The sequence below is a fragment of the Cervus elaphus genome, chromosome 31 (assembly GCF_910594005.1).
Source record: "Cervus elaphus chromosome 31, mCerEla1.1, whole genome shotgun sequence".
NCBI lineage: Eukaryota > Metazoa > Chordata > Mammalia > Artiodactyla > Cervidae > Cervus > Cervus elaphus.
Window position 1 is genome coordinate 4,529,775 of NC_057845.1, and position 11,095 is coordinate 4,540,869.

Below are 11,095 nucleotides of genomic sequence, written 5' to 3' on the forward strand. Positions count from 1 at the left end.
CATGGAACAACAGACTGGTTTCAAAATTGGGAAAGGAGTACGTCAAAGCTGTATATTGTCACCCTGCTTATTTAACTTATATGCAGAGTACATCATGAGAAACGCTGGGCGGGAGGAAGCACAAGCTGGAATCAAGATTGCCGGGAGAAGTATCAATAACCTCAGATATGCAGATGACACCACCTTTATGGCAGAAAGCGAAGAACTAAAGAGCCTCTTGATGAAGGTGAAAGAGGAGAGTGAAAAAGTTGGCTTAAAACTCAACATTCAGAAAACTAAGATCATGGCATCTGATCCCATCACTTCATGGCAAATAGATGGGGGAAACAACGGAAACAGTGACAGACTTTATATTTTTTTGGCTCCAAAATCACTGCAGATGGTCACTGAAGCCATGAAATTAAATGACGGTTGCTTCTTGGAAGAAAAGCTATGACCAACCTAGACAGCATATTAAAAAGCAGAGATATTACTTTGCTAACAAAGTTCTGTCTGGTCAAAGCTTTGGTTTTCCCATTAGTTGTGTATGGATGTAAGAGCTGGACCACGAAGAAAGCTGAGCACCAAAGAATTGATGCTTTTGAACTGTCGTGTTGGAGAAGACTCTTGAGAGTCCCTTCGACTGCAAGGAGATCCAATCAGTCCATCCTAAAGGAAACCAGTCCTGAATATTCATTGGAAGGACTGATGCTGAAGCTGAAACTCCAATGCTTTGGCCACCTCATGCGAAGAACACATATGAGTGACTGAACTGAACTGGGTCTTAGCTGTGGCATCTACTTTGTTGCAGCAGAGACTCTCTCGTTGTGTCCGTTGGGTTCAGTAATTGAGGTGTGTGGCTTAGTTGCCCTGTGCCATGTGGGATCTTAGTTCCCTGACCAGGGATTGAAACTGTGTCCCCTGAATTGCAAGGTGGATTCTTAACCACTGAGCCACCAGGGAAGTCCCCAGCAGGAAATTCCTGATTCCAGGTTTCCTCTCTGCCCTTCTGGGAGCTGGATCATTCACCCCATTTACACAAGGAGCTTTATCTCAGCTTGTGGGACCCATAGTCATTTGGTTCCAAAAATTTAAATATACGAAAAATCAAATTGTGAAGTGTCTTGCTCCCTTTGGAAAACTATTTTTATTTTTTTGGGTTAGTCCTTCAGAATATCTTCATATATGTTGTTGTTCAGTCGCCTGGTCATGTCCAACTCTTTGAGACCCTGTGGACGGCAGCACGTCAGGCCTCCCTGCCCCTCGCTGTCTCCCGGAGTTTGCCCAAGTTCATGTTCACCTTCATGCATAAGCAAATACAAAAATGTATTCTTATTCTCCCCACCCCTATTTTTCCAAACACAGAGATAGCGGGTGACGCTAGTGGTAGAGAACCTGCTTGCCAATGTAGGAGACACAAGAGAGATCTTCTCGACCCAAGGGTAGAGGAGGACATGGAAACCCACTCCAGTATTCTTGCCTGGAAAACCCCAGGGATAGAGGAGCCTGGTGGGCTACTGTCCATGGGGTCAGAGTTGGACACAACTGAAGCAACTTAGTACACACATGGCATATACATTCCCTGTTTAACTCCTGCTGTTTTCCACTTAAAAATAAATTTGGGAGCTCTCTCTATATCAACACCAAAGAGAATTTCTTTTTTTTTTAAATAGTTACATATAGTCTACTCTGTGGACATACCATGATTTATATGACCAGTCGCCACAAAGAACATTTGAGTGACTTCCAACTGTTTCTGCAATGGATTTTCTTGAAATGCTTCATTCTGAGCATGTCAAGTCTAAGTGTGAGAAAGCTTCCCAGAAATAGGACTGCTAGGCTAAAGTGGGGTTCAGTCAGGGTCCCAGCAGGTAAGAGCACATTCAACTCTGGCTAACTGGAAGAAGATTTTCATCAAGGGACTATTTAATACAAATGTGTGAGCTGGCTCCAGGCCAACCATAAGGACGAGCGTAGCATCTCAAAATAACAGCAGCGAGGGCTATTATCATTGTGGGCTTGAGGTACAGAGGGAACGTCCCAAGCCTGGAATTAGAAAGGAGAGAGGAACACAGATATTCCTCACTGTCTTCCTTCTCCTCTCCTGGGGCTCCCCATTGGCTGATTCCAGTCAAAGCCACAGGACAAGGCAGTTGATGGCCGTACCCATGCAAGACAGGACCCCAGGGCACAGTAAAAGATGGGGAAGGTGGAGGCTTGTTTGCAGGGGCAGACAGAAGAGACCAGGCCCAAAGTGACCATGCATGTGTTTTGTGTTTTTTTTTTTGGCTTCACTAAATGTGAGGCTTGTGAGACCTTAGTTCCCCGACTAGGGATAGAACCCTGGCCCTCTGCAATGAAAGCCTCTCTGCAATGAAATCACGGAGTCTTAACCACTGGACCACCAGGGACATCCTTGCATTTGCAGTTTTGATAGAGACAGCTACACTCTCGCCCTTGTGGCTGTAGTGGTTTACACAACCTGTTGCAGTGTGTGAGAATTTCTGCTTCCCCACAAAGGAAGAGCTTGTAGGGAATGACAATGATAACTAATGATTATGATAATGATAACCATCAAGCTCTTGGATTTCTGAAAATCAAATTCATAAATGCAAAGTTGTCTTCAGGTTTATAGCAATTCTGTACTTCTCTTATTCTAAGTAAGACCGAGCATATATGGCAGAGGTGTTCCCTTTCGAATTAACTGTCTATCTTTGAGTCATTGCTTTTTTTTTTTTTTTTTAATATTGGTTCTTAAAATTTTTTTTTTTGGAATATAGTTGCTTTACAGTGCTGTGTTAGTTTCTGTTGTACAGTAAAGTGAGTCAGTTATACGTATATATCCCCTCTTTTTAAGATTTCATTCTTCACATCGGTTAGAAGGAGCTTTTTAAGTGTGAGGCAAACTGGCCCTTTGTGATATGAGTCACATCTTTTTTATTTTCCTCTGCCGTTGTCACTTGTCCTTTCATTTGCCTGTGCGGCTTTTTTTCTTTTTTAACGGAAACTTCTGAGCTTTTAGACTTAAAGGTATTTTCTCTCTTAGCATCTGCATTTTGAGTTAGTTAGAAAGTCTTCTTCATTCCAAGGTGAGAAAGGAAGTCTTGAAACATTTTATGGAGCCCCCAGTCGGTCTCATTCCTTCGCTCCCTCGGATCTCTGTCTCCATCCAAACTACTGGGTGTCCTCCTGTCCCCGCAAACACTGGGGTAGCCCCAAGTCCCAAGTCAAAGTGAAAAATGACCACCACGTGGCAGACATGAATTCAAGCCCCCTTGACTATCATGCTATCAAGCCAAAAGATTCCAAGTCAAAATTGCCACCTACCACCCATGAGCTATCTGGGCACCTCAACTTTTCCCATAACAAGTGCATGCTCAGTCGTGTCTGACTCTTCACAACCTCCTGGACTGTAGCCCACCAGGCTCCTGGGTCCATGGGATTTTCTAGGCATGATACTGGGGTGGGTTGCCATTTCCTCCTCTGGGGAATCATCCACACCCAGGGATGGAACCCACGACCCCTGCATCTCCTGCATTGGTGGGCAGATTCTTTACCACTGGGCCACCTGGGAAGTGTACCATCATTAGCACATCCACAGAGGTGTCTTTATGACATGCGATGTTATCTGCCATCATCACGGCTCAGCAGAGGGTTTGCCTGGTCGTGGACGTTCTCTAGATGCTGGGAGCACCAAGACTGTGGAATGCCACCTTGGGGGTGACTCCCTCCTACCTGACCACTTGTCCTGTGGCCTCTGGTCTCTCTGTTGTGCTCTGATGACAGCCTGTGCAGAACCTTCCCTCTCCTCCGCGGCTGAAGGTACACACACCCAGCTACACAACTAGAGCCCCTCTCTCCTGCTCCGGGCCACAGGATGTGGCCTCCCTTTCTTTGTTCCTGGTGAGTCATACTCCGCTTCCAATTAGATTTCTGATAGCAGATTCTTGCTTGCTTGGAAAATCTAATTTACCATCTTGGCATCCCGCCTGGAACTGTTCATGAAGCTCTTTAAAACTCTCCCTGACTCCAAGCAGCTCAACCTCCCTAAAGGTTACTCCTCTGGTAACCTCCCTCTGGTCACTCTTCTCTCTGCAGCTGGGGCCAGCTTCAGTCACCCCAGGGGCCCTGCACACCAGAAGGGGCCTACTCTTGGTTTATTGCTCTCCTGTGGCCATCTTGAAATTCTTAATCGTTTTATCTTTGAACTTGTGTTTTGTTAGTGAAGTCTGATGGGACAAAATAGGAGATCAATTCGCACTTGGGTCTTGCTCCTCCAACCCCTGCAGGATGGGGGCCTGACCTGGCCCCTCTCTCTATGCCCCATGACTGCTTGATGTTCTTTTCGTGGGGGCAACAGCTGGGTCACAGGGTGGGAGAGCGATCATGGTGCATTGATGCCCTCCTGGCGTGTGTGCAGGGAGGCTGGAAGCTATCCCTGGCCCACCTTGCCACCCACTGGTGGCTACCTGGTCTGGCGGGAGTTAAATGTCAAGGTCAGTCTGGATCGGGGTGTACAGCAGGGCCAGGAGCAGAGGTTTAAGGACTCTTCACTGTCTGCCAGCATGCTATGGGTTGGGATGGCAGATCCTTGGAAAAGGGAGACTCAGGGTTTGCCTTTTCCAGAGTCCATCTCAGGCTGGTGGCTAGCAGTTGAGGGTTCAAGTGCATGTATGCCCAGGGTTGCCAGGGCAGAAGAGCCCCCGGCGCCTGTGGGCAGTGGCCCTGGCCCTGGCTGTTGGCCCTTGGGAATCCTCTCTTCCTCTTTGCTCCCCTCCTGAGTCTGGGCTTGAGTTTACTGCTTTACCTACTTCCAGGAATTATCCCAAGATGTGCTGCTGCTGCTGCTAAGTCACGTCAGTCATGTCCAATCTGTGTGACCCCATAGACGGCAGCCCACCGGGCTCCCGTCCCTGGGATTCTCCAGGCGAGAATACTGGAGTGGGCTGCCATTTCCTTCTCCAGTGCATGAAAGTGAAAAGTGAAAGTGAAGTCGCTCAGTTGTGTCCGACTCTTCGCGACCCCATGGACTGCAACCTACCAGGCTCCTCCGTCCATGGGATTTTCCAGGCAAGAGTACTGGAGTGGGGTGCTAGGAAATGCCAACTCTGTATTATAATTTGGTGATTCACCATCGGGCTTAAATGCTCTTATATTTGCATTTAGATCTGGTTTCAGTTCAGTCACTCAGTCGTGTCCGACTCTTTGTGACCCCATGGACTGCAGCAAGCCAGGCCTCCCTGTCCATCACCAACTCCCGGAGTTTACTCAAACTCATGTCCATCGAGTCGGTGATGCCATTCAACCATCTCATCCTCTGTCATCCCCTTCTCCTCCCACCTTCAATCCTTCCCAGCATCAGGATCTTTTCCAATGAGTCAGCTCTTTGAATCAGGTGGCCAAAGTATTGGAGTTTCAGCTTCAACATCAACTCCTTCCAATGAACACCCAGGACTGATCTCCTTTAGGATGGACTGGTTGGATCTCCTTGCAGTCCAAGGGACTCTCAAGAGTCTTCTCCAACACCACAGTTCAAGTGGCCCACACAAGTGTCTCGCTCTGAACTCTGAGCCACAAGTCACACCTGCTCTGAATCTCCTATCACCACCATCCCCTCTCCCTTCCTCCCTCCCCCAACAATCCTTGTCACTGATACCCAGACAAATACCACACATTTTCAAGGCCCAGCTCAAACGGATGCTACTGTGGCAAAGTGACTCTTCTCTGAGTTTCAGCTCCTCCTAACAAAGACAGACAGACAACCCTCACAGAACTCACTGCCCCCTGTTCTCCTGGGAGAGAGAAGAACTGTGTCGTTTCTTCTATTCGGTACAGCCTGACACCTGGCATATCTTTGCTCATCAGTGAATGAATGGATTCAGAAAAACTCTACAAGTAAAATGACATATACTTCCACCCCACCCCCCCCCGGAAATTTTAAAAAATACAGAAAAGCACAAAGAAGAAAGTAACAAGCATCTTTATTTTTACTACCGGGCATCAAGCATTGTTAATGTCTTGGCATATTTGTTTCTGGTTTATTTCTTGCTTTGGTAAGAATAGTTCAACTCACTCATTTAAAAAAATTTAAAAATAAGGCATAAAAGTAAAATCTCAGCATCCAGATAGTTCCATAATTAACATTAATGAACAACATAATCCCAGAGATCTTTCTATGCACACACACAGCACACACACACACAGGGTATTTTTGTCTAAATTTAATTTTACTTGGAAAAAAACTGAATCAAAGGCAGAAAAATTGTTGACATTTCAATTATTTCCATAAGAAAGAATAACTCCCTAAAATATCCCTCCAAAGTTAAAAAAATTACAAAGACATTGGAAGTTGGAATACGATAGTCACAGCACTAACTGTTCATCTCTGTTTACTGATCCACGCCTTCAAAGGTGAGAACTATAGGGCCTACTCTCATATTTCCTTCCATCTTCCTCTTCCGCCCCTACCTGATTACTTTTTCTTTTTCTGTGTGTGCCCAGAGTTATATAATAATCACATTTTATTGCATAATTTCCAAAGATGTTTTATATTAATTCCACATTTAAATAAATAGTCACCAACAGTCCTTTTCTTTTCTTTTTCCTTTTTTTTTGGCTATGCTGGGTCTTCATTATGGCACTTGGACTCTCTATTGTGGCCAACAGTCCTTTATATCATGAGTTCTTGATGCTTGAGTTCTTTACTTTGACTTCTCTCTTTATTTACTATGCGCTGAATTTTATTCTCCAGCAGTTTTTTTTTTTTTTTTTCCATAAGGGCTCATGGGTGCTGCATTTCCTTTGTTCTTTCATATTTGAAGAAGCCCCTTTCTGTTGACTTTCAACCTGAATGACATCTTCTAGCTGGATGACACATCCTCTTGGGAAAAAGTTTCTTTCCTAAAACTTTTCCCTTGGAACCACTGTCCTCTGGCATCTAGCACAGCCCTGGAGACGTCTGAGAGCAACTTGATGTGATTTTCCTCTCCTTTATTTACTCTTTTTTCAATTCCTAAATAATGATAATTCTTTTCCTTTGAATTTAAACTACTGAAGATATCGTGGTACTAAGCATTCCTATATGAAAATTTCCTGGAAAATGTCAAGCTCTTTCGGCCTACAGACCATTTTTCTTCATTTCAATAAAATTTATCTTATTTTTATTTGCATTTTCTGTCCCATTTGTTGGCTTCACTTCAGGAAATTCAAGTATCCTAATGCCTGACTGTGCTTTATCTGTCTCCCACATCTAATTCTTAATAAATGACTTCATCTTTGTCTCTGAATTTTTGGGGCTTAAGAGTCTTTCCTCTGTTAAAATATTTTTACTTTCAGCAGGATCTGTTCTAGTCTTTCCTCTTGTTTCTTCTGTAATTATGTTTCAATGATCTTCAGTGTATTCCTGTAAGTCTGCAATCTTCCTTTTCATCCCAATTAAATTTTTTTCTTACCTTTGAGTTTGTTTTATTGACAATAAACAGTTATTGATAATAACAATTTGTTAATTCATATTTTTAAGTCAATTTTTGAAGGATCTAAAGCTATTGTGGTCGTTCAGATGGTAAAGAATTTATCTGCAAAGCAGGAGACCTGGGTTTGATCCCTGTGTTGGGAAGATTCCCCTGGAGTAGGACATGGCAACCCACTCTAGTATTCTTTCCTGGAGAATCCCATGGACAGAGGAGCCTGGCAGGCTTTAGTCCGTGGGGTTGCAGAAGAGTCAGACACAACTAAGCAACTAAACAACAACAACAACAAAAAGCATGGCTTGTTGTTGTTGTTTGTAAAGAATGGGCTTCTGTCCCAAGAGTAATGTTTTCTTTTTAGTAAGATTCCTGCAAGCTATCACTGGTGGCTCAGGTGGTAAAGAATCTGCCTTCAGTGCATGAGACCGGGGTTCGATCCCTGGGTCAGGAAGATCTCCCGGAGAAGGGAATGGCTACCCACTTCAGTATTCTTGCCTGGAAAATTCCATGGACAGAGGAGCCTAGTGGGCTAGAGTCACATGGGGTCACAAAGAGTTGGACACAACTGAGTAACTAATCCTGCAAGCTATCATGTTCTTTCCTTTCTTTTTCTTCCGCACCATTTCTGCTTACCTCATTCATACTTCGATTCCTTTGTCTCCTGCAATTGTGATAAAGTGAAGTGAAATCCTGACCTCCTTTTAAAAACTGTGCCTGATTCCAGTTTGTTCTGTGAAGACTGGGCAGTTTCTCTAGCGCAAAGCTTTGGTGCTGGGATGTGGGTGCGCCTATCAGGGAAGTGTAGTCTGGGCTCTGCTTCTTCCTGGAACACCCGGGGTAAGTGTCCTGCAGGCAGGGTCAAGGAGGGGTGGGTCAACCGTGGGACTTTTGTGGGGTCCCCTGACTCTGGTGCTGGCTTCTCCAGTCCTGCACCCCCCCTCCCCCGCCCAGTATATTTCCCTCCCACCCAGAGCAGGAAGCGCCAGCTGCTCTTTGTCTGAAAAGGAAACAGCTAAGTCATGCTAAAACTCATCGTTTCATTCTTTCTTATTTATTAGGAAGCACTTTTAGGATTTTTGTGGATCCCTACCATTTTTTTCTGGTGGTCGGATACACTCAAATTTTAAATATATTTTTTTAAAAACCTCAGAATTAAAACAACAGTGTTTCAGAAAAACAGGGTTTAAGAATAACTCTCCCATGTACCAGTTTGTTAAACCCTGGCTCGTGGGGATACCCAATGAATTCATTTTCTTGCTGGTTCTTGAAAAGATTCTCAATGGTTCTGAACTACTCCCTACCCAACATCCATCCATGTCTCTCTCTCCCTCTCTCTTTCCCTTTTTCGTATTCTCCTTACTCCACTACCCTTACGTCGGCCAACTGCTCTCCCAGCAAGCTGTTTTCATTTATTCTTCCTGAACTGCACACCACCAGTTTAATTCTTTGAAGCAATGAAAAGTCCTCAGGGAAAAGTATCATCAAGCTCTGCCAAGAGATTCTATCTCACAAATTATAAAACATACACTTCCTTCTGACATCTGAACATCTGTGAAATCAGGGTGCCCTGTCTGGTGGCATGACATACCATAATTGACAGTGGTTTTTCCTACCCAGTGACATAAAAGTTTTTAAAGTACACCTTATATCCATCATTGTGTCTTACTTTTGGTAAAATATGATTGACCATCAAAGAATACATATGCTTCAGACTACAATAATTTGAAGATTTGTAAATGTCACAGGAAGTCCAACCTGCTCTGTGTATGCAAGTGGAGGAGGATGGAAAATACATTTTAATAAAAGTTTCACTTTCAAGACAGTACCTCCAGGCAATGATTCTTCCTCTATTTTTTTTTTTTTTAAGATAAATTACCGGTGTCAAATTTCAGGAACCAAATCTCAGGCAGATTGTCTTTAAGTTTGAAATAAATACATGAGAAACATTAGAAGAAACACAGGTAAGGATAAAAGAGTCACACAGATTTTTGATGATCCAACGTTGAAAAGCAACTCATGAACTAGAGAACTCAGAAGTTCACTTTCTGCCACAAAGTGGTCAAATCGTATCAACTAAGGACACACTGATAGATGTTTTCTTTAGAGCAAATTTTACTACAGTCTTGCTTTCACCCCTGTCCTCTCCAAGTCAGGACAGCAGGAGGCGGGTACTTTGAAACCTGGCCAAGATGCCGGGCAGGTGGCAGCCCAGTTGGTCTCGGGGTCAGTTTGCTCGAGGCCAGGAGCGGGTGGTGGGGCTGTGACCCCCGCGACTCTTGCGGCACCTGCCTCCGCAACTGCTACCTCCTTCCACTCAGTTTCTAAGACTTTTTGCCAAACAAAAGCAAGGAGATCAAACAAATATTAAAAGAGAAAGACACAAAGAGAGACGGGATAGCTAGAGTTCCTCAAAGCTACCCTTCGCTAGGTTAAGTGGGTTGATGGATCCAACTCGTAACTGGGTTTAACTGGCTCCATCGGTCAGAGCCGAACGTGAAGCGTCGACTGGCACCCGGTTCCTCGCTCCCTCCAGACCCCGGACGCGGGTCCACTCCTGTCTCCGCCACGCTGTCCCATCGCCCTGTCCCCACTCCAGCTCCCAAGCGATGGGTCTGTAAGGACGTAGGACCATCCAGCTCCGATGGCCCCTCGGTACCCCTCTCCGGCACGGGGACAAACTATGCCTAACCTTGTGTTCTGCTGGAGGGCGGACGGAAGACCCGAGCCGGAGACCCGAGCCGGTAACCCAGTTTTGCAGGGCGCTGTGGACCCTAAGGAATTTGACTCTCACCTCGAAGCGGCCAGGGCCCTTGGGGGGTCAGCTGCAGGGCTGAATGTACAAACAAGGGGTCCCCGGGAGTGTGCGTGGGGGGCGATGAACGGAGGACGCCTGGACAGGGCCGAGGGCAGCGCGGCCGCAGGGGACAGTCAGTGGATGCCCCCCAAGGACCCTCCAGGGCCGCGGGGAGCTTGGAGAGGGGGTGCCCCGGGGCAAGGGTGAGGCGGCGCGCGCGGCGAAACCCTGCGATCCCAGGAGTAGGCGGGAGGAGGAGTTCCAGGCAGAGACAGGCTCCTGGAGAGGGATTCCGGGAAACGGCGGCGCAGAGGCGGCGTCGCCCGGTGCCCTCCCCACCCTCCCCCGCGCCGCGATCCCCGCCGCCCCCCCGGCCCGCGTTACCTTGGCAGTGTGGCCTCGCCGCTGCCCTCGGGGTGCCAGCCTCGGGCCCACCCGCTCTAGCCCGACTCCGCCGCCGCCCCTCCGCACCCTGGCTCGGCGCTCGCGACCCGGATGCCGGCTGCTGTTGGTCCCTTCGGCAGGGACCGCCGGCGCCGGGCAAAGGCGAGCAGAGGGGGAGTGGTGGTGGCCCGCAGCCTTCGCTCCCGGGGCGCCCCGGATGAATCTCGGGGTCTCCGCCCAGAGAGGTGGAGCAAGTCTCCTCCGCTGGTGCGCGCGCCCGGCTGCTTTCGGATAGCGCGCGGGCGGGGCCACCAATTTACCCACGTGTACACCCTGGGGACAGAATGATCTTAGTTCCTTTCCAAGGAAAACCATTCAACATCACAGTAACCCAAGTCTATGCCCCGACCAGTAATGCTAAAGAAGCTGAAGTTGAACGGTCCTATGAAGACCTACTAGACCTTCTAGAACT

The 11,095-nt window shown here is 46.8% G+C and overlaps 1 protein-coding gene across 3 annotated transcripts in view; it reads right to left on the reverse strand.

The window, feature by feature from the left end:
• IFNAR2 (interferon alpha and beta receptor subunit 2) overlaps positions 1-10,879 on the reverse strand; it is a 33,958-nt gene extending 23,079 nt beyond the window's left edge. For all 3 annotated transcript variants that reach the window (XM_043892797.1, XM_043892796.1, XM_043892799.1), the window contains exon 1: positions 10,624-10,879. The gene's annotated coding sequence lies outside the window, so the exon portion shown is untranslated. The remainder of the gene's footprint in view (positions 1-10,623) is intronic.
• Between the last annotated feature and the right edge of the window lie 216 nt (positions 10,880-11,095).